Consider the following 27,846-nt stretch of genomic DNA (forward strand, 5'->3'; position numbering starts at 1 on the left):
CAAAAGCCAATTGGAGGCCTAGAAAGCTGGAACATAACGAAAGCTCGCAAGCTTTTCGAGGCTGTTGCGGAATATTGAGGGTAGGCCAGCCTTATTGAGAGTAGGGTAGTGTTATGAATCGTGTTCTCGTTCGGCTAGCTGCGTTCTGTGTAGGCTTTTATCTTTTTTTTAATGCGAGTACAAACTGAATTATCTATCTCTGATTTCGTTTAGCGCTGATTCATCCGCCTACAGGGGCTCCTGGACGCAAAAGGTGCAAGGAAGCACCTTTTGTCCAGGACAAGTTCAGTTTCTTGTACAAGGCAATTAAGAACAAATAAATTATTTTAAAATCTTTCAAGACATTGAACTGCTTCTTTAATTTCTGTTGCCGATTCGACATACTCCTAGGTGACTAAGTACCGACTGGTATCGACCGTCCTGTGCGACTAAATGCATTTCTGGCGCAAAAATTTCTGCCTCAACTTCAACCTAATAAGTTTGCGATGGCCGCTACTGTTCAGTTATGCTGAAGAATTGTGCTATATTTCCTGTTAGTCCTTAATTGATCGCTTCGTGTTCTCATCATGCGTAGGCCCTCATATCGACCTAACAGCGCAAATTCCTATGATGCTCCGTTGGATGCATGATAGTTCATCAAGCAACGTTAGGTGGATCACAATGTGTCAAATTAAAAGAACGAACACCTTATTTGCAGTTTAATTAAATTTGTACTTTGTTACACAGTGTGACGAAAATGATATGGTACTCGTTGCACAGTGCCAGAGTATTGAGCAAACACGACCGCCGAAATATCTCTCTGGCTCCCCTCCAGATGAACGGCCCCACTACGAGCGCAAGGCAGATCAAAGAACCAACTTTACTGCACCTTTCGGAGCGCCTTCCGGAGCGCCATCCGTGGCAAAAACAGTAGCAATACGTAGTCGAAGTGCGCGATTCAATCACCAGATGGCGCACCGCCTTTCGTCTCTTCGCGTTCGTTTATTCCGAAACGCATCTGAAACCACTCGTCGCCAAACTGGCCGCGCAAACGAAGCACCAGACGGCGCTAGCGTCCCGTGCGATGTTTCGCGCTGTCGCCGTTTGCGAGACGGCGGGTGGAGAGAGGGTGCACCTGAGCCGTTCAATGTCTGCGCTTGCTTCGAGTACCGCTAAGTTTGTGCCGCGCCTCCGGACAGCGCGGGTTGCTATTCCTTGTGCCTCTGACTGTAGTGCCGCCCCGGATTGGACTTACACCTCAACGCAGCCGCTACGGGTTCCGTCCGCTACGGGCGCCTGATCTCTCGCCTCGCTGTGAGTGAGTTTTCATTGCGTTGCCGCTGGTACCGGCCGCCGGCCGCGTGCCCAGACCAGCAAGCACGTGGGCGCGGTAGTCTCCCAAAACAGAGCGGGAAATTGGCACTGCACCGAAGCGCGGATGTTCTCGTGATGATTTCATTCGGCTGGGATCTCACCCGCTTAAAGCAGGATTCTTGAAGTGCGTGAGAAGCGAGATGCGGAGAACTCACTGCCAATGGGTTGGGCTAATGCTGAAAATGAGTAGAAAAAAACTTAGCTGCTGTGGCCCTTCTCTAAAACGATATATCTGACCCCAAGGTTTCATTCCTGAACATGTAAAAGTAGTTTTTTTTTTTTTTTTGGAGGGTACCATTTGCAGAGCGGTGGAACTCTTCGTTTTCGGCGTAATGTTTGGAAAGAGTTTTCCCTTACTGAAAATGGATCAATCACGAATTTTTTATTCTGTTATAGTTTGGCGAATTATTATTTAACACAACAAGAAGAAGAGAGGCGAAAAAGTAACTTGTAAGAAAGATGAAACGCTACAGCAGGCATCATGCAAGTCGAGCGTGGAGTGAGATCGCGAGACTATTAACCTGTCAAAGCGGGGAACCTTTTACGCTGCTGAATAATAGTGTGCGCGCGACGATTTACTTGAGCGGTCTTTATAAACTGCGGACGCCGAGTTGCCTACTCTACCGCTGATGTTTCCCTGTATCGACAACCTGTTTCAACGAATACTGAAAGTGCCTTATTGCGCGGTGGCCACCGCAAGCGCGAAAACAGCATGCTTCCGAGCGCGGAGGAAATGGCCACTTGAGGAGCGGAATTTCTTCGGGGCCTTCGCTTTATCTCGTCAAGGAGCTCTCACTCCCCAGGAACCGTGGTCTGCACCTGGAGCATCCCGCGCCCAGTCTGCAGTGTTTCGCGCTAATCAGTATCGTTCAGAGCAGGTCAAGTACTGACGCCTGATAAGAAGGCAGAATGAGGACCCGCCGCTGACGCTGTCAGTCAGAATCGCCGGCACCGTTTCGCAAAAGCCTTTGTTGCGAAACATGCAAATTTTGCTCTGTCAAACGCAACGAGCAGCTGACGTCTAGTGGGCATTTGTGCTGTCACGTGGTTGGGCGCGTTGTCTCCGACCGTAGCGGCGACCAGCACGTTTGATGCTTGCTCGTCATTTAGCCCAAGGTGACACTGTGTGTTTGTGTCATTTCCCGCTGCCATTACACGATGCTGCATGAATGCCTCCCTCTGCTATATATGCGTTTCCTATGAAATCAGTGCATTTAAGACCAGTTGAGCTGATGCCGAGTGCAATGTCTTCGTGTATGGGTAACGAAACTTACCTACGGATGGCCAATAATAATAATAATAATTTTTAATATTTCTGCCATCAAATTTAGACAGGGAAGCTACAGAAAAAGCTGTCACAGACAGCTTGACTGAGCCGCAGCCTCTATATACCAAGCAGCAGCGAAATCGACAATCAACATTAATTCATAACACACATGACGGCATCATGATTCAAATAAAGTAAACATCGTGCAGTTTTACACGACGTTCCGTAAGCTGCTGGTTTGAAAACTTCGCTAAAGGGAAATCTGAGAAGGCCGTCCTGCAGTAGTACGTTTTGGCTCTCATTCTGTACAAAACAGTGCTCTTAGAAACGGGCTGGCAGGGATGCAGAGAAGCGCTGTAAAATCTCCCAACAAATTAAAAGTTCAATATCCATTACTACCAGGAACCCCTGTAGGGGCGCTGCTGGGAAGGGTGTCCACCATTGCACATTGTAAAATATAACATAAATTTCTTTTCGCTCTGTTAAGCAGCCCCAGCCATTGTCTTCGCTTGTGGTTTCGTTGCTGAATACAGCAGGTGATGTAAAGTCGTCACAACGCCTGGTAGAAAAAAGGTTCAAAGCAACAAGACATTATTCCAGTGACTTTTGAGCAGTGAGAGTTCCACCACCGCATTAGGGAGGGTCTTATGCTCGTGAAACATTTCCACATCGAAAGCAAACCATAAGCAAGCTTTAGATATCCATTCCTTGAGAAATGAGCACATTGCCATTTTATTCGTGCTAGGCTCATAAGCGTATGATAATGACGCGACCAGATGTACCGCTTTCTTTGCCACATCATATTGAAAAAGCGAACCTGCAACGTGAGCACTTGGCATGTCGATCCACTACCACTCTTGCGTTTTCAAGACGAACTGCACATTTACTCATCATCCGTGAGGTCAGACGCGACGCTGAAGAACTATGCACAACTGGACACCATTTATTTTCTTGGCGTTCCCTTAGTGACAACCTCATCTATAGAGCCAGCTGCACGATTCAGATAACCCGCACCGTGCCTTCCCGAACCTCAATGTGGGGGTGTTTTCTACTCGGCCAACTCTTCAAGGACAACGCTGCATGGGAAGACGGTTCACGCATCCAAGGCGATCATGCGCAGGTCACAATCGCGGGCGTGATATACTCCGATAACGTACGTACGCGCAATGCTTGTACACGTCTTCATCGCTCGGCTCCCCTAAACAGTACGCAATTGTTATTCGCGTGTAATGAGCTGCCAACAGCGTTCGCCACGCACCAGTCACACGCTGGTTAGTCCACTCGACACGGAGCTGAGCATACAGCCATTGTGCCGCTTGAGACGCACAAAGCAAGCGGACCGCCCGCTGAAATTAGATTGGGATCTCACGCCGACCATGACCCCTTGATTGCGACCCGCTTGATCACCGTCCGTATACAGCTGTTCCATGCCAGCCAAGCAGTGTGCGTGTGTGTACAGCGTAGCGCGTGATCCGAACCATGCTCGCCGTGAACCGTACATACATGCATACAGACAGCATATATGACACACGTGGACTGCCTGTTTATCATACCACATATCATAGCGCGCTGTTTTAAAAACGAATGTGAACTGCGCCGTGTCGTCCCGCGAATTGGTTCTGCCCGTTTTGGCGCGGAGTAAATAGGATGTGACTGGACGCGGTATATAGAGGTCTTTATTTACTCTGGCCCGCAACCCACTTTGCGCGGTCTTTAAATGGGCCCGTTTGGTGTCGAAATTCGCGCCGAGCGCTTCCTTTTGATATACCGGTCTGCTGGCACCATTAGGGGAGGGAAAAAAATAATAATATAGGAAGATGGCGATGGGGTCCATCCGCAATTCAAGCACAACGCAGTCACGAACTGTACCTTACCGGTCTTCCTTGTTTGCATGTCAATTTCTTTTTGGTGGAGCGTTAGGAAAGCGCATCGTCCCAGATCCAGTGCGTTCGCCCTGGGGTGGTTTTTAGGAGCTTGTTTGGAGCTCGCGTGCGGCTTTCCGTCATTTTTTTTTCTTTGTTCGGAATTGGCCGAGGACGGCGCGATGTGCTTCTTCCCGTCTGCACGCCGCGCGTGGCGCTGGCTTCGGGATTGCAGTCCGATGCACAGGCGTTTATTTTTTTGTTCCCCTGCGAGGCTAGAAAAAGCTGCAATCGGGAGGTAGTGCCAAAGCAAGCTGGCCGGCTGTCTCTCCTCAAAGCGCTCGCTTTGTGCGCAACGTCAAACCAGTCGTCAAACACACCGAGACTACATGCACACCGTGGTAGAGATAATAGGAGCGACTTTGGTCCTGGCGTTCTGAAGAACATTGTACAGTTTTTGTCAAAAGTAACCAGTCTGGACGGTTTGCTTCTCAGTCGTATATTGTAGCTATTATGCCAGCCCTCGAGCTCTAAATATCTGAATGGTAAGGAGAACCCTTGTCCTCACCTTCCGAGAACTTTTTGATCGTCACGGAAGCCGTAAGGGCTCTGCTATTCGAATGAGAAGCAAACCATGCAGCCTGGTTACTTTTGGCAAAGGCTGTACGTCGCATCTGAACACTCATGGGTGGTCCGTATTCTTGCTGTTAGTGCTATCGATAGGGTCTTGCAGATGATGTCAGAGTGTTGATGCTGCAAACAAACCAGCGCGCCAATCTTGGCCACACACTGCTTTGGCTTTCTTGGTTATTAGGTTGATAGAATCCGACTGGACTGTTTCCTTTTAACCACGATGTATTTTGTATTCGTAGTATAAGTTCGCCGCGTCGTGAGGTGAAACTTAAAAGTCTCCGATTACAAATGCGTGACATTTAGAGGTTTTCTAGTCGAGTTTTGACGGATGTGGCGGTTCGGGAACGTCCATCAACCGCTCGACTTTACGCGCTTTTCTCGACCTAAGCTTTATCCTAGTATTTTATTGTCTACCGATGGCACCAAGCCTTTCATATATTTTCACTTCACGTGATAGCGCATAAGAAGCTCGTTCTGCTGTTAGTCGAGCGCCCTAATCCGGAGTTCCCGGGTTCGAACCCGACCGCGGCGGCTGCGTTTTTATGGAGGAAAAACGCTAAGGCGCCCGTGTGCTGTGCGATGTCAGTGCACGTTAAAGATCCCCAGGTGGTCGAAATTATTCCGGAGCCCTCCACTACGGCACCTCTCTCTTCCTTTCTTCTTTCACTCCCTCCTTTACCCTTCCCTTACGGCGCGGTTCAGGTGTCCAACGATATATGAGACAGATACTGCGCCATTTCCTTTCCCCCAAAAAACCAATTAAAAAAAAAAACCGGCGCCGGCCGTCGTCTTGTGCGAGTCGTAAGAAATCCCAGAATTTTCAAGTGAATAAATAAATTAGCCGGCACTAAAGTTCGAACCCAGGACCGCTGTATGACTCAGTAACGTGTGTTTGGGGTGTCCGCCGGAGTTATAGTAGCTTCAGAAACAACAAATATAAATATGGTATTTTTTATTGCACATGTGCAAGCCGGTGTGTGGTGGTCGGCTGGGGTGGTAACCCTGAATGCCTAGGTATCGCGTGCGTGCTAATTAAGCTTCAGAAATTGTGCGGGCTGAAAAGGCGGTGTTATGGCGCTTCATTGCACTGAAACAAATTGTGTGTATGAGTATGTAGTAGTGTAGTATGTCGTTCACTGTAACCTAGGTAATGATTGGTAATCGGTAATGTGATCGGTAACTGTGATTGCAATCGATGACCACGATCGGAATGTGATTGTGGATCGCTAATCGCTGAGAAATGAGAAATAAGAGGAACAGAAAGAGAAAAAAAAAAGCAGGAAGAAGCGCTATCGCGTCTGCTCTTAAGCGTCCCCCTAGATTTTCCAGCTGTATAGCCCATTTGGGCCGTTGAAAAATGTCTGTGGACGCAGTGGGACAGTTCTTCCTTGCCATTTTGGTTGTTCTTTATCGCCAGGCGGCCCCACAGCCATCATGCCATATCCCACCATCTAGATTTGGCCTCCGGATATCGCCCCATTATTTTCTTCCTGAAGAGCTCCGTTCCGAGCCGTGCACGAAAAAGTTGGGCAGACTTCCAAGTGCTAGGGGGAAGCTCCTCCCGCCTTTTTGGGCGGATCCTTTAATCGAGTTTTGTGCTTGTTTTTCTCGCCCAGATTTTCTCCGTCTTCACTTTTTTTCTCGTTTTTCATTTTTTTTTCGCTTCCACGCCGCGCTGTTGCAACCCGGGCAAAAAAGATCACACTCAGAAATAGGCCTAGACGCCCTTTCCCTTTCCGCTTTGGCACCAGTGCTGGCTGCAGGCACACGCCCGATGATAGCGGGGCGGCGAGGACCACATGACATGCGAGCGTAGACGCGGCGGCAGGTGACGTCACGAGACTGCGCCCGATCCGCGTCGTCTGCGCCGTTCGGCGCCAGCAGACTACACCTCCCGCGTCGACCGACTCAGTTTTGCTTCTCTCGTTGTTATGCTTTGTTTTTGCCCCGCTCGTTTTCCGCTGTCTCCCTCCCTCTCTCGAAGCTCAGAGGGGGTCCACCAGGGCGTCGAATGTTGGCGGGAAGTCCCGATTCGCGGGACGGCCCAGTCAGTGTCGCCGACTTCCATTTCTACGCCAGAGTGAAGACACGAGACTGCACTGACAGGGCACGCCGCCGCGTTCAAAGAAACGGGGTTATTGCCTTCTCTAAAGCGTCCGTTGCGACGATGGCCGCACGTGTAAAGGCGCCAAAGCCGGCGTTTCTGGTCAGCCCGATTCTCGGTAGCACTGATGAGCTGCCGCTCACTGAGGTTGTTGCTCTTTGCAGAAATGTTTTTTTTTTTTTACCGTACTGTTTTTCGTGTAACGAAGGGAACACGTTCTGCGGGCGTTCACGCGGGAGTGGCCACTTCATGAAGAACTTCCCCGATTGTAAGAACGAAGCGTAGGTCTCTGTCACCTGTACTTTGTAGACGATCTCTTTCATTTGCGTGCTGTGCTTTTTGACTCCTTACTATAGTCGCGAAACTGGCACTAAAGCTAGTGAGTGCCCAACGCGGATCCCGCGTACAAAAGCGCGCGTTTGTCTGTAGTAAAAGCAGGTCGCACAAACGCTGGCGTAATATAAAGCGAACGTTCTTCCTCATATAGTATAACCTTCGTCCTCTCCGCTCAGGATTACCAAATCATCCGGGTTTATTATCTCACGAATGCAGCAAATCTACGGATAATATCGCGACGAACGACAATGCGTATCTGGCTGGTGTAAGCACGCGAAGTAAACAGTCACGACGTCCTGCTGTTGCCGGATTCGTTTACACATAATTGCAGCGTTCACACTCATGTAGGCATGCGGCAGGCTTGTGAGATGTGCGATTAACATTGCAGCTTTGCGCTGTCCTTGGAAAACGTTTTTACAGCACGACAGAACATGTGGAAGGCATAGCGCTATATCCATATGGTGATTCAGCTGTCCTGTATATGTTAGCAGCTGGAGAAGATGAAAGGTAGGGCACGTTGCATAGTGTGATCGTCGCTTTGATGACCGGAGGAGGCAAACAAGCACTTGGCGTTGCGCCGCGTCATTTCTGTGGTGGACCAATTTGCCAGAGATCACTTTCCACTCCGCCCTATAAGAGTACTGATCACCTTTGAATTACGGTTTTCATTGTGGACAACCCTGTATGCGAACTTCACTAACTTACTATACACAGGCAGCAAGAGCGATGTGATATGCGTCGAATAAATGGTCAAAACTGGCGTGGGCATCCATGGAGACTACCGATGGTTTATGCGCAGCAAGAGTAGGAGGCAGCATTGGTGGTGGCAATCCATGCTGAACCAGATGGGAGCGACATAGATCCCCCAGTAATGAGGGACATGGACTGAAAAAAATATGAGGGGTATGGGTAGGACTAATGTGTATTTATAGCTGTAAGGGTAGGCGCCACCTACCAGGCAGGAGGGTGGGGCCGCCTTCGTGGTTGAGAATGTGTTGGTTGCGAAGATCGCAGGCCTGTAAGGGAATTAGTTCGCATTTCTCCAATGTAATGACTCCAATGAGACTGGCGCAGGATGAGGCGCGGAGAAGAAGGAGGTGCCGGGCGTGGCGTTGTCCATTGAGTCACTGTCTTCTTCTGTTCCTGCTCATTGTAAATGGCTCGCACGTCCGTTTCGCTGCAACTGTCAGATCAGGGGACATTACTGCTCGTTCTCCTCTATGCTCTCCATGGGCACATGCTTTTGGGTCGTGGGCGACAAAGCAGCAGCGCAAGTGTGGGCAGATGAGTGGATGGATAGTTAGTTAATTGGCGTTGATGGAGGCATGCACTGAAAGCGCGTTATTACCGGATACAGAATTTTCCACATTAGTCTGCCGCGCACTTGTTACCGTTAAGAAAGATCATCGTTCCACGATTTCACAGTAGATTAGATGCCCCTGCAGCTGACGTGTTGTCACCCTTGTCGGGGAGAAATTCAAGTGCGCCTGTATTGCTCGACATATAACAACAACATCAATAAAAATTATAATTTATTTCTCATGAAAAGAGATGCAGGAGGCCGCAAGCAAAAACTGCACGAAAGCGGCAGCTTGACAAATACCGCAGCCCTTTCGCTCCAGAATGCACGCATTCGAGCGCGCACGCGACACACTTCCCAGCTTGTTTCAGTCTCGCATCCATATTTCATGACGTCACTGTAGCGACCGGGTCTGGTTTGGCTCTCAAAAACACCACACTGCATTCCTACCCCGCCTTACCGCCACGTCCAGCCCGAATAATACTGCTCTCAAGATATGTAGCCGTTGCAGTGCTGATATCTACTACCGTGGCCTTGACATGGAATGCATAACGAGCGTCAAGGTTACTTTTTTAATGCTCGATTAAACAAAATGAGTTCAGAGCTTTCATCAGCGCTGAAATCTTCGATGACGACAGCGTGGTGGAGCGCCAACAAGTGAGATAAGTCGATGACATACATTGACTGTGCTAAGCTGCGTTTACAGGCATGGCCACGCATATACGAAATAAAGAAAGGATAGCGAAATTCAGTTGTTCAATTAGGATATTCACCTGTCGCGGCGGCTCAGTGGCTGCAGCATTCACTCGCTGAGCTCAAGGTTGCTGCTTTGAATCGCACCACAGAGGCCGAATTTCGATGGAGGCGAAAAGCAAGGTACCTGCCTACGAAGATTTCGACGCGCGCTAAAAACCCTACCCAAATTTGTTGTTCTAATGCGGAAGCCCTCACTCACTGGAGTGTTTCGTAACCCATCTTGCTTCAGAAGCATGAAAAAAAAATCTAGCAATGCAGCGCTCCGTCGGTTAGATGCAGGAAACACGCGTTGAATCCGAAACGTCGCTGCCGGCCCCACGAGCTTGCTTGGAGGCACATATGCGCCCAGGCTCCAAACACTACTTCCTTTTTGTTTTCGGATTCCCATTTTCGCTTATGCAAGCGATTATGCAAAGCAGGCACTGGGAATTCGCTCACGGGCGCTTTCAGAGCGGTAACAATGCGCCTCAGATTACGCGACCAGAATAACAAAGGAAAACTGCAGACCCCGCAGCGAACACACTGGCACCGGCACACACAGCCACAAGCACTAGCTGCACTAACAAGGAACTCACATGCATAACCATGCTCCTTTGTTGATATAGCAGGTAGCTCGATTGTTATTTGAAACGAAAGTCTGTTCAGAGTTCTTTTTCCCAAGGGATCGAAGATTGAAGACTCGTGCATTGCTTTATTTAGACTACAGTGCTTGTTTGGCGCATACTGATCGCCTCCTGTGTTGAGACAGCCCGTGAGCTTCTTCCCTGTACCTGTCTCCTCTCGCGACGAAACGTCGCCTCCCACGCGCCTCTGCGAACGAACCTATTCCGGAGTCTCCGCGCTTCCTCTTTTCGGCGCGAGCGGCTTCTGCTCATTTGCGGAATCCGCGCGCGGTTCGTTCGGCTCTTTGACGCGAGAAAAAGCAACGGTCCCGCGAGACGCCGAGACAGCCAGGCGGAAGAAGTGTTTCTTTTTCGCCGCGGGTCAGCGACCCTTTCGCGTCGCCGTCGACGACGCTCCCGCGGCTTCTTCTCCTTCGTCACGGGGAAACCTCGTGGAAGGAGGAGGAGGGGGGAAGGTAAAAAAGCGCGCGCGTGTTCTGAGGAACCTTTTTTCCGCCGCCTTTCCAGCACACTTCCAGCGAACCTGCCATAGATCATGTGCACTGCCGCGGCAGCCGCTGAAGCGCGAGCACCGCCTAAGTGTCTGCCGCCGCCGCCACCAACACTCACGAGGCCCGCTTCTTACGTCACCTCTTGATAGAAGCGCCTGGATTTACCACCGTTCTTTTTTCTCCTCCTTCCCCCTCACATAGCTCTCTCCCACCACCTTTTCCCGTCTTTGTTCAGAGCAGGGAGACGGCGTTGTACATTACGCTGAAATAGCCAGGAAACCGCTTTCACGGCCTGACCAACGGCCGAGACCGGTGGAGGTGACAGTGATCTTAAATGCCCCTCACATTCAACTCGAGACGACAAGAGGTCTATAGTTTCGCTTTCTTTCTTTCTTTCTTTCTTTCTTTCTTTCTTTCTTTCTTTCTTTCTTTCTTTCTTTCTTTCTTTCGTTTCTCGCAGTCGCGCCCTCTTGAAGTGCTGACAATGAAAAAACGAAAACATGGGAAAGCGAAGTTTCTCTCAACGTGCAGCGGCCGGTTGGCAAGAAGGGTTGCTTGTATTGTGCGCTCGAGTCACTTATTTCTCCGCGCGTTTTCCGGAAATCTTCCTCGCGCAGTGAGGGGCGTGTGCGAATTCCCACGCTGCGGGTTTCGCTGCCTCCGCCCGTGAGTGTGTGTGTGTGGGCGTGCAAAGTTTGCGCTGACAAAAATTACCGCTTTTCGGCGAAACTTGAGCGCGTTTCCTGTTTTTCACCGTTCTGCCCATGCTCTCAGGGACTCGCGTGCGTGTACCTCCGCATCGTGACCTTTTCTTGGCGATGACGCCAAGCAAGCATGCGCTTGGAGGGAAGTACAACGTGGCGCCATCTATTTCGCTTATACTTCTTTTAGTCCAGCGCAGTCAGAAGAAGAAAAGGCCCTCGCGTTCGGTGCCATGTCTAACTACCCTAGTGAATTTCACGCAGCGTACGTGAGGTGGGTGGGACGTTGTATAATACACTTGCGTTTTGCGAGATCATCCCACGCAAAATGCAAAAAGAAAGAAATGGCTGGATGGTACGCACGATTGAAAGCATTTCAACGGGATGTACAAGGCAGCAACGGCTCTTACTACGTTCTGATGGGAACTACAAAAATGTGCGCTTTGAGCAGAGGGGGAAATAGAGCGGGAGAGATAGAAAGATGAAAGGAAGAAAATGGAGAAAATGTTTGTTTTGTAAGAAGACGTATGGAGAATTTAAACTGTATTTACCAATCAAACCAAACACAGCGACCAACCTCGCAGCCCACAATTTTCGCATGACTTTGGAACCGAGGTGTCGCTGAATACCACATTCACTTTGAGAAGTACACAGGTAGTCAGACGTGAATTATTTTTACAGTACTGAGAAATGGAAGGAAATGTACTTGTTTGTTTTTTTTAGGAAAAATAAATAACCAAAAGCAAAAGGGGCTAGGAATATAAACAGAGAGCTAAGCGCCCGCAGGAGATTGCCATTCAGATGAGAGAGAGAGAAAAAAAAACTTTTACCATGCTCCCAACACACTCTTCTTTCCCTCTTTCGTGGCATCTATTACAGCGAAAACGTGCAATTGTAATGTACGGGAACTATTTACAAATCATCCAGGAACGCCAGTCCGGTTTTCGGGCTCTTCGCTCTTACATCTCCGCTTTCGTTCTAGCACTGCATTTTTGCCGGCGTTGTCGTGAAAACGGCTGCGCAAACTTTTCCGTACTCCTCGTTCCGCAAATTTAGAACTCAAGGTACTTTCTTGTTTGCCAGGAACCGATTTACTTGTACGATTGCTTAAAGTTCCCCTTTCCCTATGTACGAATACGATAAGCTACGCATCCAGGCGTCGCCCGCACAAAAACGTGAGTTGTAAAGAGATGTGATATCTACTCAGGGCTGTTCCACGGGGAATCTCGAAGAAGTACATGAATTTTAATTCTCATAGTGCGCGATTTTATAGCGCTGTGTATGTTACATCTTTCCCTCCTATTAGACTGCAATGCCTGTGGAGAACTCAAATGTTGTTGCTTCAATATACCATTTCATCCAAAGTGTTGTCTGCTTAGAGAAACCTTACGCGGCACAGTGCACAGACTTGCGGAATTTCTCATTTACGAGTCTGGCGTTGTGCGGTCGTGGCATATATCTGCTGGCTCGCACTGGAGACGCTGCGGTCGCTGACTGTCGCGAGATGGTTGGTTAAACCGCGCTTTCGTCCACCATTCTCGGTGGTTTATCGTGACTCACGACTGTATGTGTTTTGTCAATGAAAACAAAATGCCACCATTGCCGGTCTCTGCGTAGATTTGAAGAGAAGGGCTTGTTGAGAAACGCATCTTGAGCAAACAAGATGAACCGTGTGGAAGACGCAGCTCACTCACTCACGGTAGGCTGATCGTTATGTGCGTCACCCACTCTGCACATTGCCTACCGCTGTAGTTCAGTGCAGAGCGATAACTGTGCCTGCAGAAGAGGGAAAGCTTCTAAACAGCAAAAAAAAAAGGCGTGCTTCAAAGCAGCCGTAAGCGAAAAGGCACAGAGATAGGAAGATAACGTTCTGTATGAGTAACGTCGGTGTCTGTGGAGAGGCCGTGATTTCAGGCACCGGCGCGGCGATGTCTGGCAGATATGGGTTTTATTTGCACTCTCAAAACGGGTTTTCACAAGAGCGCCACGCATCGTCCGCCTCCTGAAGCTCCCAACAGTCAACTATTGCCGCTTTTTCATTTTTTTTTAACTTCCAAGAATAGGCTCGCGCGCCGTTCGAGCAAGTACCTTTTCCAAAGCTGTTATTTCATGAAACTATATAGGAACTGGGTGCAGTGGGTGACGCGTTCCGGATACTATATATAACTATGGCGCCCTCATAAAGCCCTCATCGAACACCAATTCAAGCTGTTTTCAGTCGCAAGGCCTCCTGTCGGGCTGATACACGCCCAGATATGACAGAGCCTTTCAGAAACTTCCAAAACCTCGATCGCCGGTCAAAAGGCGAGAAAAGGAGCATTTCCGGCCGACTCAATGCCCGGCACATTCGGCTCTCGTTCCGAGCTGCGGAAGAAGACGTTTGGTGACCCCCCCGTCATTGATCGGCCCACTGCCATCATCTCCGAGCGACGCCTTCGAGAGCGTGAGTGCCCTCGGCGGGGGCAAGGACAATGCCTGTCATTGTGAGTGGCTCCCTCGGAGGCGGCCTCGCCTCGCCTGTGTTGTCGTACACACACGCGCGCGCTCTGGCCGGGCTCCTCGAGCGCCCAGTCCCGACGTTGCAGGAAGCAGCCTTCCGTTATGTCGGCCGCGCTTGGTCGGACCGCAGAACGAGTCCATTGTGGAGACTGCGGCTGCCGTTGCGTGCGCTCTTTCTGATGCTCGCTGTGCCCCCGCTCTGGTCGAGGGTGGTCCACTTTGCTGCCTTCAACGAGGCTACCGCGCGAGCGGCGCTCAATGGAGCGGGTGCGGGGAATTGCAGATTATTCGGAATCTGCTGCGGGCACCAGTTTGTTGGTTTTCTGCCTTTTCCGTCCGCGCTTTCGACAGTTTGTTTCCTTCTTTTTTTTTTGCAGTTGTTACCGTGTGCCTGTGACCTTGCCCAGAATTTCTGGCTGCGTAATATATATATATATATATATATATATATATATATATATATATATATATATATATATATATATATATATATATATATATATATGCATGCACGTGGTTGTGTTTGCATGGGCCAAAATCAGTGTAGTGATTCTTTTGCCTCGCCCTGATACTGGTCATGAGTTGCAGTGTGTTAGGAAACGTCAGCTCTATGCCTCGGTGAATTTTTTTCGTTGCCGCATCAGCTCGGCGTTCTCAAGCTGCTATCGTGATACATTTCTTTCTAAACATTATATTGTGGTACATTCGCACATTCCTGGGCCTTGACTGAGAGCAACCCTTTTTATTAAATAGTATGTTTGCTCAACAGGGCTCCGGATGCATATTTGGAACTCTTAAGCTTTGTTTGAATGGGAAAGTTCATTCATTCATTCATTCATTCATTCATTCATTCATTCATTCATTCATTCATTCATTTCACGGACACGGAAGCATGTGGTGATCGATCGTCTTAATATGTTGTGAACGCGTTGGCGATCAAACTCCGATAAACACGCCACTTAATCCGGGCTAATAGTGTACTATAAGGAAAGGTACACCTCAGAAACCATAGAGATCGAGATTTCCTTACGACTACAAGCACAGAACTGCACGGCGTCAATCGTCGCCTTTTGATCCGTCGCAAGGCTCGCGCGCATTTCTCCCTTAAATCTGAGCGCGCCCGCCACCTTTGTTTTCCTATCTACGTGCAGCACACACTGTGGAGCCTGTCAGCGTCACGTTTCGCAAGCCGTGAGCGATGAGGGCGCGCCAGAAACGGGGCGAGAGACGAGAAGGCGTTAAAAAAATCATACCAGGAGAGAAGACGTCATTTGTGCATCGCGTTGAAGGTCGGTCGCGAGCTCGCCGCCGCGCTTATGTATACAGGGGGTGTCTCGTACGCTACGTGCCCTCACCAGAGCTTTTCCTAGCTCGACCCCCCGAGCCACGGCGTGTAACGTAATTGAAGGGCTGACCTTGTGAGCCGAGGGGCTAATTAGGCGCGACGAAGCGCAGGCGTCTCCAACGTGGTGCGCGCACAGACTCTGCATTCATGGTGTTCTCGAAGAGCCGAGCGGTCGGGGCGCTTCGCGTTGCACTCAGACCGCGAAACGACCACCGGGCGAAGAGTCACGACGATGCGCCTCTCATCGCCTCCCGAACGCGTGAACGCACTTATCAAGCGGCCACTGGTACACAGACGAGGGCGCGACGATGTAAATCGCTAGGATGCATGCGATGGAAGACGTTTTGGGGCCAGTGTGATTCGTCGACGAATATCGCGCCGAATAATTGATGATGCGATGTTCGTGGGGTCTCAGAACTGTTGCTCTGCGGTGGCCTGACTCGTACTATTTATTGGCTGGCGAAATGTGCACTTACGGAACACCGATGGTGTCTGCAGAGGATCCGCCGTAGATGATGTCTGGATTTTTTTTTCTTGCTTCAGAAACAAGACGAAACGAAGGCGGAACTGAAAGAAGGCAGCCGCGTAGGAGGCTGCATCAAAGGTTCCGTTCTTGAGGCGCGTGAAAGGGAATTGTGGTTTTTTTTATAACAAGTAAAGATCTTGACAATAATTCTTGGCACTCGTGGGTGTCCGGGAAAGACGGTGACACGGCTTATTCTTTTTAGCTGAGCGTGTTTCAAGCCGTTGCATAAAGACAGGCCGGTCACGCCGACTGCTAAAGAATACATGATTGTCTCTGAGGCATTAAAGGCCGCCTACAGACTTGCGTAACCTCTAAACTATATTTTATGCGCCCAGTCGTCTCCAGCCGCTTAAGTTTATTACTGTTACGGCGGATATAAGATCAGCCATGCCATCTTTCAAAAGTCTCAATCCCTCAGAAACGCTGGAAATCGTCGAAGTGCAACGGCACGCGCTTTCAAAATTTTAATTACATTTAAAGTATCCTAAACGAAGAACAAGAAAGTGTTGAAATGAATATCCCCCTTTCAGCAACCAACGCAGCGCTGACGCGATGTAAGGAAGGATGGCCTCTATAATACCATTTTAATCGGCATGCCCTACATTCTAGAAGTCCGCAGTAATCGACGTCGTCGGTCTCGTTATCCCATTACAAGCAGGAGGCGAAGGCGGCACTTTTGAGGCGGCGGCGTCGTCATTCCTTTCAATGCGCGTGATGTAAAAGTGGCCACGAGCGGGCCTCGCGTGACGAGGAAGGAAGCGGCCCAGTCCGAAAAGAAACTCCTCAGGCTCCGTCCGTCCTTTTCCGCGCCGCCTCTTATGCATCTTTCCGGGGCACCTCACACGTGGTTTCCATACTTCGAGATCCTCCGTCGCGCTTCTCGCGTGGCGAAGTTTTATTTCCGGAGTACGAAATTCCGGCGCGAAAAGAAAGAAAAAAAAAGGAAGAAGCGTTTACGCCATTCCTTTGTAAGATGCCCCCCCCCCCTCACGTCCCTCTCCCTCCGTCGCCTATTTACCTCACTGCTCATTGCGTGCATGGCTGAAGAGCCGTCTTCTCCTGCGTGCACGAATACATAGGATATATGGGGAGGAAAAAACTGCCGAGCTGCTCTCTCGCCTGTCACCCAATCTAGCCATCCTTTCTTTCATCACGGCTTTGCCGCGCTTTCTGAATATCGCGGTTCTTTCCTCGCTTTTTCTTTACTGCTTTTGTTTTTTTTGTTTTTTTTTTGTTCTGCGCTCCCCACCGAACTCGATCCGCTGGGTGAGCGTGATGAAAGAAGTTCGTTACCTAAAACGAGCTTGCTCGCTGCCCGCCTTTCGCTTCTTTGTCGGCCGTTTTTCTCGCAATTACCCCGAGGCCCAAGCCCATGAGGCTCGGGAGTCCTGCACGCGCAGGACCGACTTTTAACGCCGCCGTGTGCACTATGCGAGGAAGTATTTATAGACGGCTGCAGAGGCGCGCTCTCCTGCTAGCAGCCTGGAGGAGTCGGTAACGACGAGTGCCTCCAACTTCTTTGCGCGAGAAACCACAGATGCGCAGGGAGGAGTCCATGTGAGCGACCGGATGCGCAATACACATACCTCACACCCCGTCATCGTCCTATGGACCACAGCGGCCTGTCGTCGGGTGTCTATACAGTGGCTTTCGTCCCGGTCTCTCGCGACGGATGCCTCATCTTGCAGTCGTTCTTTACGCGCGGCAGGTTCCAGCCTGCCCGCACGGTGCTGGGTAGGGGTAGCAGCTCGCCTACACTCGCATATCATCCCGCAAGGCTACGTCGCTTCCAGATACTCTGTCATCGGAGCGCCTGTTGCCCGGTTCCTTTCTGCCTCTATGTAGCTACGCCGCCTTCTGTGTCTTGTCTCTCGTGACGCAGTTTCAGCCAGAGCGCATCAGTTGTCGCTGTTTCCGCCCTTTGTGTTTTTGTCTGGCTCGTACGCGTCTCCATGGGCCCTCCCTTTTGATTGGTGGCGGGCGGATCTTGTTACACGCAGCGAGCTGTCATCGTTCGTTTCTGCCTTTCGTTTTTAATCGGCACAAAGCTTATTTTGCGTCAATTCCTGTCATTGGCGATCCACCCATCAGTGTGATAGTCTCGTTCTTATTCCCCGTGTTTTGTACGTATTTATATCTTTCTTTACCTCGGTCATGCTCTCCCTTACACGAGTTCACGCTTGCACGAGAAGAGCGTAGCGTATGTTTAGCAGCGCATCTCGAAAAAAGAAAAAAAAAGTATGGTTTATGGGAATTGGTTGGTTTATGGGGGTTTAACGTCCCAAAGCGACTCAGGCTATGAGAGACGCCGTAGTGAAGGGCTCCGGAAATTTCGACCACCTGGGGTTCTTTAACGTGCACTGACATCGCACAACACACGGGCCTCTAGAATTTCGCCTCCATCGAAATTCGACCGCCGCGGCCGGGATCGAACCCGCGTCTTTCGGGCCAGCAGCCGAGCGTCATAACCGCTCAGCCACCGTGGCGGCTGGTTTATGGAAATTGATGTCACAAAGCGACACGTGGGTCATAAGGAACGCCGCAGTGGACGTCGCCAGATTATCGTCGACCACCTGGGGCTCCTCAACGTGCGCTGACGTCGCATTCTTCACGGGCCTCTAGCATTGCCCGTCGCGGCCGGGATTGAGCCCGCGCCCTCGGGCTCAGCAGCCGAAGGCTCTCACCACTGAACTACCGCAGCGGGTAGAAGATAAATAAAATACTCAGCACTGAAGGACGAAGTACAAGTATGATACGTTTGCTTGCAGTACATCGAACCTGCTTGTGCAGTCTCCATAGAGGAATACCGAGGACGGGGGTGTAGGGATCCCTGCTACATTTTCCCGTGCACGCCTGGAGAACCATCGAGACAGAATATTTACACATGCTAACCCAAATTAACAAAAAACGATGTGCGGTAACAAAGCGCGTGTTATACAAACCAGAATTGAATGACACTACAAAAGGAGATCCGGTGTCAAGACTAAGACGAAAACAATTTTCCGCGCTCGAGACGTATAGAGAACTTCATTCATGAAAGTATTCATTGCATAACGTACCTTCCGCACAGCTGAGAGCACTGAAAATTTCAGAGGTGACAATTATTCAGATCGCCTCATACTGTCACACCCAAATATTGGGCCTCATAACCTTAATCAAAAGATTCGTCAAGCTAGATGGCCTTTCTTGTAAAAACGACCGGATATCCTCGTGAGACTCCGCGTATACATTTTAATGTACATTTGTCTTTTGCGCAATTTTCAAAAAGCTCCTAACTCCTGCAGCCTAAATGTCATTCACGGTTAAAGAGTACTCACTGTGCTTCCACGTAGTCAGCTTTTGAAGTAGTGTGTAAAAACAGGGGCGCTCTAAGTAGCTTTCCTACAGCTTCCTACGCCCTGTGGGCAAACAGCTACCAAGTTTTTCGCGGCTCATTACCAGATTACCAGCAATTTTAATTTAAATACTCGTCATCCTCATGCGTGGATTTAACAAAGCATTCATCTGGCATACGTTTACAAACAATGCAAACATTTCTGAAGTCGCCGAATCGTGTTGCAGAGGGCATGGAAGAGCATTCGCAAGAGGAAGAACTGCAAGAGGAAGAGCTGCAAAATCTCTAGGTGGAACCTAAGGAACACTGACCCTTAGGAAATGTACTTGGATGAACGCTGCCAAATCGCGCTGCCGCCCTAGTCTAACGAGGATATAGTAGCGAGATATTTTTTTTTCGCTTCCGTAGCTGCCTCGTTCTTTCACGTAGTCAACTGAGCTTAGAGAAGCGCTCGATGCTGCCGCGGGCGCGTGCGGGAGGTATGGACGATGATGCAGCGCGCGCGCCTATGGAGTTGCGTGGCGCGGTGGCGCCGGAAAGCGTCTCCCCCTCCGGTCACCGCTCGCCGGTCGCGCGGCGCGGGGCCCGCGACAGACTAGTCTGCTGCCTGTCTTGCGCTTCGTGGTCGACGTCATGGCGCGCTATCGGCGCGCTGACGGCGGCGGCAGCGGGACCTCGTGGTCGACGAGAGATAAGGGTTCGCGACAAGCGTCAGCCGCGCTTGCATCTGTGTTTCGGTGCGCGCGCCGCGAGAAACCCCGACAGAAGGAGGCTCTCCGCTGGTGAGTGGAACTTGCGCTGGTAAATGCGTTATCACTTTTAAGCATGCTGTCGGCGCGCGTATTATTTTTCCAAAACAAAGTTGTGGGTACGATGAGAGACTCCTGTATACGCTCAACGCAGTTTTTTTTTGTACTTTATATTGTTTTTAGCAGTCCGTTAGTTTTGGAAGTGTTTCCGCGGTGACGACAGGCTTTTAGGTATAGTCCTTCACAAATGGACACAAGATCACAGCTGCCTGCACGTGTTTTGCATTGGCCGCGCACAGCTTTGAGCTGCTGCCTTCGAACTAGAAGTCAAGAAAATTCTGCTTCAGAAAAACTTGAATGTTGTATTTTGACGGGCACATCGCTTGTTAAACCCGCGAGCTTGCGTGTGCACTTCCTGTATACTAGGATAAAGTGCGCGCGTTTTCTCTCTCTCCTTGGCATATATATGTTTTTTTTGTAATTTGTAGTGCCAATCAATGAGAGAATAACACTTCGGCGTATATATATATATATATATATATATATATATATATATATATATATATATATATATATATATATATCAGACAACGTAAAGGAAATGAGGGACTCGTTTTGACAAACTTATGAAGGGAGCCAACAGTCACCGAAACCAAGGTGCGTAGGGGAATTTTTTTCTTTTAATTTTTTTAATGTGTAGTGCTAATCAGTGGGATAATAATACTTACATTAATCTATCGCCTAAAGAAGATTACTTATAAAGCAGCAGAAAAAACAACGATGCCGCTGGAGGTCGTGGGTTCGGTTCCTACCGGCGGAATGGTTGTTTTTTCTCTGCTTTATAAGTAATCTTCTTTAGGCGATAGATCAATGTAAGTATTATTATCCCACTGATTAGCACTACACATTAAAAAAAATTAAAAGAAAAAAATATTCCCTTACACACCCTGGTTTCGGTGACTGTTGGCTCCCTTCATAAGTATATATATATACACACACGTCAGGGAAAATCTAACCCTGGCATCAGTCCACGATATTGACAACACAGTAAAGTTCCTCGCGAGCTGCTTAACAACACTGTACGAGTTTTCCGGGCATTACAGTTCATATTCGTCTCCTAATATTCCGCGCATGCAGTGTTCGCTTTTCTGTCCATCTCTTCGTGTTGCTGTACTACACCGTAAACTACGGGGTGTTGTGTGCGGTGTCTTCGACATTGAACTGACCGCACGTGGATGTCGAATTCAATTATGTATTTACTTGCATGCATGCACCTTCAAAGCCGAAGAATAATAGACCAGGCTAATTTACAACGGCGCAGAAAAAAAGCATGCGATGGTCTCCAAATGGAAGGTCGTGAAAGTTCCAAGTAGATGGGCTCGACTCATGGCTTGAGGCTGCGTTTACTAACGGCGTCGTATCACTGTTTTCACTTTGAAATTGTTCATCGCTTGCATTTACATCATATCTTAGATAAAGCAAAAAAAAAAGTGGACCTAAACGTTCACCGCCGCATGAGAGAACCTAATTCCGAAGAAACGATATACGGGTTATTTAATGAGGCTGAGTATTGTTGTAAAAGATCAACCAGACACACTGGTGGCTGTTTTTTTTTTTCTAATCATATGGTTGCAAGGAAAATGGCAAAAAAGACAAAATAAAAGTTTTTATTTCGTCAAGAACAGAGCGCGATTCACGGGAGTCGCTTGCACGCGTATTTCGACTATAGTATACTCGTATGAACGAAACAGAAAAGTTGTATAATATACAGGGGTCGGCCAAAAAGCAACGCACAATCCGCTGTAGCTTGGTCATGGTGTACGCGCTGGGGAAATTAAATTTATGCATAGAAGCATATATGCCCTTGACACCCTAAGCGTTGCCTAATTTTTGTTTCTAGTTGTTCCACGTAAACCACTGTAGATGATCAACGTTACAGCCCACAATGCCAACGTGCTGTGATCGAACTCCTCTACAAGTCCGTTGATAGCTCAGCAACATCACTTCGCTGTAAGCTGTTGTCTGTCTATGGGACAACACAATGAATTTAAGTAATATGTTTCGATGGCATCGGATGTTTCAGCGTGATCGTTGCAGTATCCAGGCCCCGCCACGTCCACGTAGACCGTCAAGCGCCGCAACTGATGACAATGAGCCGTTATTCAAGAACTCATTCAAAATGACTACGATACAGACCGTGGAACACATTATAGTGCGACAGAAGGATCAGTCTTAATGCTAATCGAACGAACGGGATGGAGAAAAATTTGTGCTTGCTGGTTTTCACGGCTCTTCACGAGGGAGGTGATGCAAATCAAGAAGGAACAATGCGCGCGATGATCTGCGAATATTCTTTTGGGACTGTCCATAATGCTTCCGTGAAGTAATTCATTCATGAAGCGACATCGGATTTCTATCTGTTTGGACAACTGCAGACACATGCGTGGCAAACAGGTTTGAGATGACTACGAGTTCACTGAGAGTGCGAAAAAGTGGTGTAACGAAAAACCTCAAGGGCTTTGCGAATGTGCAGTCGTGTCAGGCAATAAATCCGGCTACAGTGCAGTGATTCAAATGTATCAAGTAATCAGTAGCATTCGAGCAAAGCTCCAATCCTTCTACCTGCAAGATATAATTTCCCTAGTGCTTGCCATTACCGAATTACAGTGGATTGTACATGACAATCGTCTTAAAAAGTGAAAGGAACAGTTCCTCCGAACAAAAAAAAAAAAATAGCGGCTTGACACGAATAATTCCGGGAGAAGCTGACACGTGGTGCTCGGAATGCGCGGTCGTGCATTCGGAAAACCATTCTATAACAGCTTCTCGCTGCGGAAGGCCAAGACGACATGAGCTCCGCATCATTCAATGGGCTTTAGTTCCTGGTTTCGTAATCTACGAGGCACTCACTCACTGATAACTCCTCATGTAGAGTCAATGACCTCTACCACCACATCTCATTTAGAGGCCTGCGCACAAGTAACCCTCTGAACAGGGGTGCTCTAAATCGCTACGTTAGACCAGCTTAGCTCTGAAGCTGTAGGCATAGTGACAAAAATAATCACGTGCCGCCACCTCGCGTTAGCCACTTGTACTATATAACATGATGCGAGGTCTCCGTTTAGAAGTCGGGTTCAACGGCCGGCTTGACGCAGCCATGTTGAAACACGATAACAGCGGCGTGTCGGATGGAAGACGTGGGGTGGAGAAAACTTTGTGTGTGGCGCGCCCATTTCTTTTCCCACGCGCCGGCACTCAGTAGACGCATGCGTCAACGCGGCACCGCGCCTCAGACATCCCGCTTGTTACCATACACGCGGGACCTGCCCGAGAAACAGCCAGGACGCCTCCGGAGGGCTTCGAAGTGCGACACAGAGACGTTCGATAAACACGCCCCTGAGCGGCCGGTACACAGGACGTGAGGTGACTCTCCACCCCCTTCCCTTCAGAGTTTTGTTTCCTGCCGTTCACATGAGCCGGATGAGGATAATGTGTCCGGCCTCGTGGCATTGAACTCCTTAATTCGGCGGCGCACTTTTATCGACCACCCCAGACTTCACGAGGGCCCCGGCTTAAAAACAAAAAAAAAAACAAATCTCCAACCCTTTGCCGTCTTCAGCTTTTCCCTGGTACACGTGTTATCAAGCTGTGCAAGTTGTTTACACCACAGACAAGCAACGGCAGTCCTTGTGGCGCAACGGTTTGTGGGCCTTGTGAGTGTAAAGCGGCCAAGTCGAGGGTTGCGTGGTGCAAGATAGTAAGGGTTGCACGCATGTGCAGCACTTTTAAAGAGCAGCCGATTCTTGAGTCTGCAGACAGCAACGAAGACTGTTGTCACCGGACGGTGGCAGGCTCTTTCATTTCTGATCTCACAGTCCTTGTACCGCTATCTGTTCCTATCGTTCTTTAAAGTGCCTAGAATGCTTGGAGCAGGATAACACCACCTATTGCACTGCTATGGTGCTGTTGCGGTCGCACGCGAAATCGACTATGAACTGCTGCATGCCCTCTTGCTTCTGTACAGTGTTCGGCTCGACCATTTAGGCTGTGCAGCATTTTTGCTGAAGCGTAAGTTTGCCCCTTTTTTTAACATGACGAAATTAATCGTATGCCGACTCTCGGTCAAACATATTTACCGTAGCATTCGCAACAACGTTCCGTAGCTACTAACTCTTGACGTTCGTGACAATGTTTTCACTTTTGGCACCTTCGTGTGGATTAAACGCATTGTAGCTATATGCACCAGCGTGCATCGGAGGTACACCTCGGAGAACTAGCAGAATGTAGGCGGACAGCCTGCCGCTCGTTGAATTACTATATGTGAGTGTGCACGGAAAGTAATAGTCACGTTCAGTTTGTCACGATTTGCTTGAACGTGCACAACCCGCCAAAGGCAGGTTGTAACGTGGGAGACATATCTACAGCAAAAGTAAAGAGAGAGAGAGAGAGAGAGAGAGAGAGAGAGAGAGAGAGAGAGAGAGAGAGAGAGAGAGAGAGAGAGATAAAACATTTATTATTTCATTGAAAAAGTAAAGAAGACCGTCATGTGCAACACACTGAACCCTGAGGAAACCTTCCTTGCAATGCACGTACGGTGCTATCGAGTGGAGTTTCTACACCTTCCATATGTGGCTATCTCACACTGCGCGCAGTTGCAATGGCTCCGCCTGTAGACTGTGAAACGGCGCCACAGGGCCGGATGCAAATGAAGCAGAGGCGCGCGTTCTTCCCTCAGCTCCGTTATCGTGGCACGTTCCGCAGGAAATGCCTCTTCTCTGCTTGCTCTCCAGAGACGCGCGATAGCTGAGCGTGGTTGCCGTACCGGGGCACCGCGCTGGAGTCGAGGAGTGGCAGCCGCTGCTATCTCGGGTGCAAAGGATGCGCGCGTTATCTGCGCCTCTTTCACTGGAAGGGGTGGAGGTGTGGTGATACTTGCACGAGCGCTGCGAGTCTGCTGGCTTGCTGTCAGTCTTTTTCTTCCTGCAGGTTGGCTTCGTTGCAGATTAAGTTCAGCCCTTCTTGCTCCCTCCCCGCCTCTTTGCTTCTGTAGTAGTAGTAGTAGTAGTAGTAGTAGTAGTAGTAGTAGTAGCAGTAGTAGTAGTAGTAGTAGTAGTAATAATAATAATAATAATAATAATAATAATAATAATAATAATAATAAAAAGTCGCACGCCATCATGCGATATGATGCAACAAATCTGCATTAGCAGTATCGGTTCTCTATTATCGGATACAATTCAAGAAAAAAGCGGCTTTTCCGCGTCAAAGGACCTCTTCCTGCCAATGGCGTCGGCCGATTCTCGTAGACACGTGACAATGTAATACCCTGTATGTATTACCCTTATGTAATACCCTGTGAAGGGTCCTTAAGGGATCAATAAATGATGATGATGATGATCCATCCACCTAGTGCGCTCTCCTCGACAAAAATTCTGCGTGCAGACGACTGAAGTTTTTCACCAATTCTAGGCAATCCGGGCAAGTTCTGACGTTAAAATATTTACCGAATAACGCAAACTAACACAAGCGACCCTGTGGTCTTATAGTTGGGACCAACTAGGCTAGCAGATTGCGCAGAATTCTTTAAAGTAGGGACAGATAAATACAAAACACCCTTTAGAATTCCACTGTGTAGCTAGCTATATGCTGTTTGATGAGGAATCCCACGCCTAGCTCCAGCCTGTCCGAAATTTCACTATAATATAGTGCACTACCACCATTTAGCACTGGCTCATCTGCCCACCTAACCTCACGCAGCCCTATGACACCCCATTTAATGCCAGCTACTTCCTCGAACAGCGCTGGTAGACTAGCCTCACTCGATAAGGCTCTATACCGTTAAACGTTGGCATGCTGTTTCCAGTACCGGCCTGTCCGGAGCCAGAGATTTTAGTCTTCTCCGCTGCGCTACAGGCCTGACCGCCGCCTTGGTCAGAAGCTCAACAGCCGCTGCGTGCTGAGCGCGGTGGGTAAACTGCTGTATTCACATAAGAGGCTTTAGCCAGGCACTACAGGCTGGAGTTGAAGGTGGAAGGAGATAGCCCCCGATTACATTGTTACGCCACTCCCTACATTGTGGTGCTAGTCCCGCTAACAGGTTCATGAGGATTGGCCGACGCTTTTGGCTGGAAGGGGGTCCTTAGACGGGAAAAGGCCGCTTTTTTCTTGAATTGTGTCCTACTATAGTACATTTCGCTTTTACGATCGCATTCCGATTGCGTACTTGCTTCTTATTTCGCCGTCTCTTTATCGTTCCGCCGTTGCGTGGCCATCTGGTGGGTGGAGCTTCAGGGGGTGGAGGGTGCATCGATTAGTTCGGATGAGCTAGGCGAACGCAGAGAAACCTCTGTGATGGAGCGAGTGACTAGAAAAAAAAAATTGAAGCAATTTGTGGAACGTTGTGTGGCATGCTTATGACTATCGATTTGTCGTACGCCAGTCAGTAATGAACCGTAGTTACGAGCCAACCTTAAGTTGAACCTAACAAGAGCTGTGACGAACACGCACAAATATACCATTCGGCTAGTTTGCCCTTCTTAATACCACTATAACCATTTTCAACTCTGACTTAAGCAGGAAGCAGCTGCCGCTTCTTAAAAGTGCAATTTATGTATGCATTTTGGTTTTACCTTCTCTTTTTTTTAATTGGTTTTTAGGGGGAAAGGAAATGGCGCAGTATCAGTCTCATATATCGTTGGACACCTGAACCGCGCCGTAAGGGAAGGGATAAAGGAAGGAGTGAAAGAAGAAAGGAAGAAAGATGTGCCGTAGTGGAGGGCTGCGGAATAATTTCGGCCACGTGGGAATCTTTAACGTGCACTGACATCGCACAGCACACGGGCGCCTTAGCGTTTTTCCTCCATAAAAACGCAGCCGCCGCGGTCGGGTTCGAACCCGGGAACTCCGGATCAGTAGTCGAGCGCCCTAACCACTGAGCCACAGCGGCGGGTAATTTACCTTCTCTTACGATACGAAAATTTCGCGTACTGCGATAATGGCGGCTTAAGAGAATCTCCGCCGTTTTAAAACGTCTGTTACAGTCGTCATTTTCTAGGCTGGTCGCCCCTGGCGAGTACTGCTCACTTATTAAATGGCCAGTAGCGCCAAATTTAACGTCACGTTTCGTTGGCTTCCTCTACAGGAACACTGCGCACGAACGATCAAATATATTTCTGTGAATTCCAGCTTTCGTCTTTAACCTCGCACAAGCTTGCTGCGCATGGACAAGAGAAAACGTCTTCCCTAATAAAGACATCAACGATCCGATTTCAGCTGCGTGAAAGCAAACGACAGATACCGCACCCGGCAGAGCCATTTCCTGGCGACCGGATGCCACAAGACACAAGCGATAGCACACAGAGCTCTAGGAAATTACTTGTCTTTCGCAGTTCGTTCCGTCTTGGCCGCCATTACAGTTGAGGACACACTGGCTTACTTATACGAGCGAGTCGGAGAGTATATATACGTTTCAGGGGCAAAGCCCGAGCCCCCCCAATTACGCCTCGAATAGCACCGCGCGCGCTCGCATAACGTATGTATGCGAGGCCAAGGCGTCCGTCTGTCAACGGCCAGCCAGCCGACTGGAGCGAACGTTATACGCGAGGAGGAGGGGAAAGGGTAGCGCAGGCACGGGTGAATCGTCTGGAATCGTCTCGAACGTCTCTTTCTCTCCCCTGTGCGGAAAAGTGTCGCGCCATAATAACCGTGCAGCGTAGATGACGGTCATTAATGAAGATTTAAAGTAACGACGGCTTCCGGGGTAAACCGCGGTGTCCTCGCTGTCGTGACTGGTCAGCGCATAACCGCCGACAAATCACGAATTGACTTGCCAATAGCCCCGTGTTTACGAACCAACCGCCCCGCCCCTCCTGATAAGCCGAGTCCAGCTCTACAGCTTTGGCAGCACTGCACGGTATTAGCAGGATGTATACTATAGCGCTGCGCGCCGTTTCCGCGGCCGGCTGCGG

At 49.2% G+C, this 27,846-nt stretch overlaps 1 protein-coding gene across 4 annotated transcripts in view; it reads left to right on the plus strand.

Moving 5' to 3' along the window:
* The first annotated feature begins 1,155 nt into the window (after positions 1–1,155).
* LOC144125615 (uncharacterized) overlaps positions 1,156–27,846 on the plus strand; it is a 272,073-nt gene continuing 245,382 nt past the window's right edge. For 2 of the 4 annotated variants that reach the window (XM_077659145.1, XM_077659149.1), the window contains exon 1: positions 1,156–1,293. The gene's annotated coding sequence lies outside the window, so the exon portion shown is untranslated. Of the gene's footprint in view, positions 1,294–19,797; positions 19,932–27,846 lie in introns of those variants that run through there. The other 2 variants (XM_077659146.1, XM_077659147.1) reach the window with 2 other exon arrangements.

The sequence above is a fragment of the Amblyomma americanum genome, chromosome 3 (assembly GCF_052857255.1).
Source record: "Amblyomma americanum isolate KBUSLIRL-KWMA chromosome 3, ASM5285725v1, whole genome shotgun sequence".
Classification (NCBI taxonomy): domain Eukaryota; kingdom Metazoa; phylum Arthropoda; class Arachnida; order Ixodida; family Ixodidae; genus Amblyomma; species Amblyomma americanum.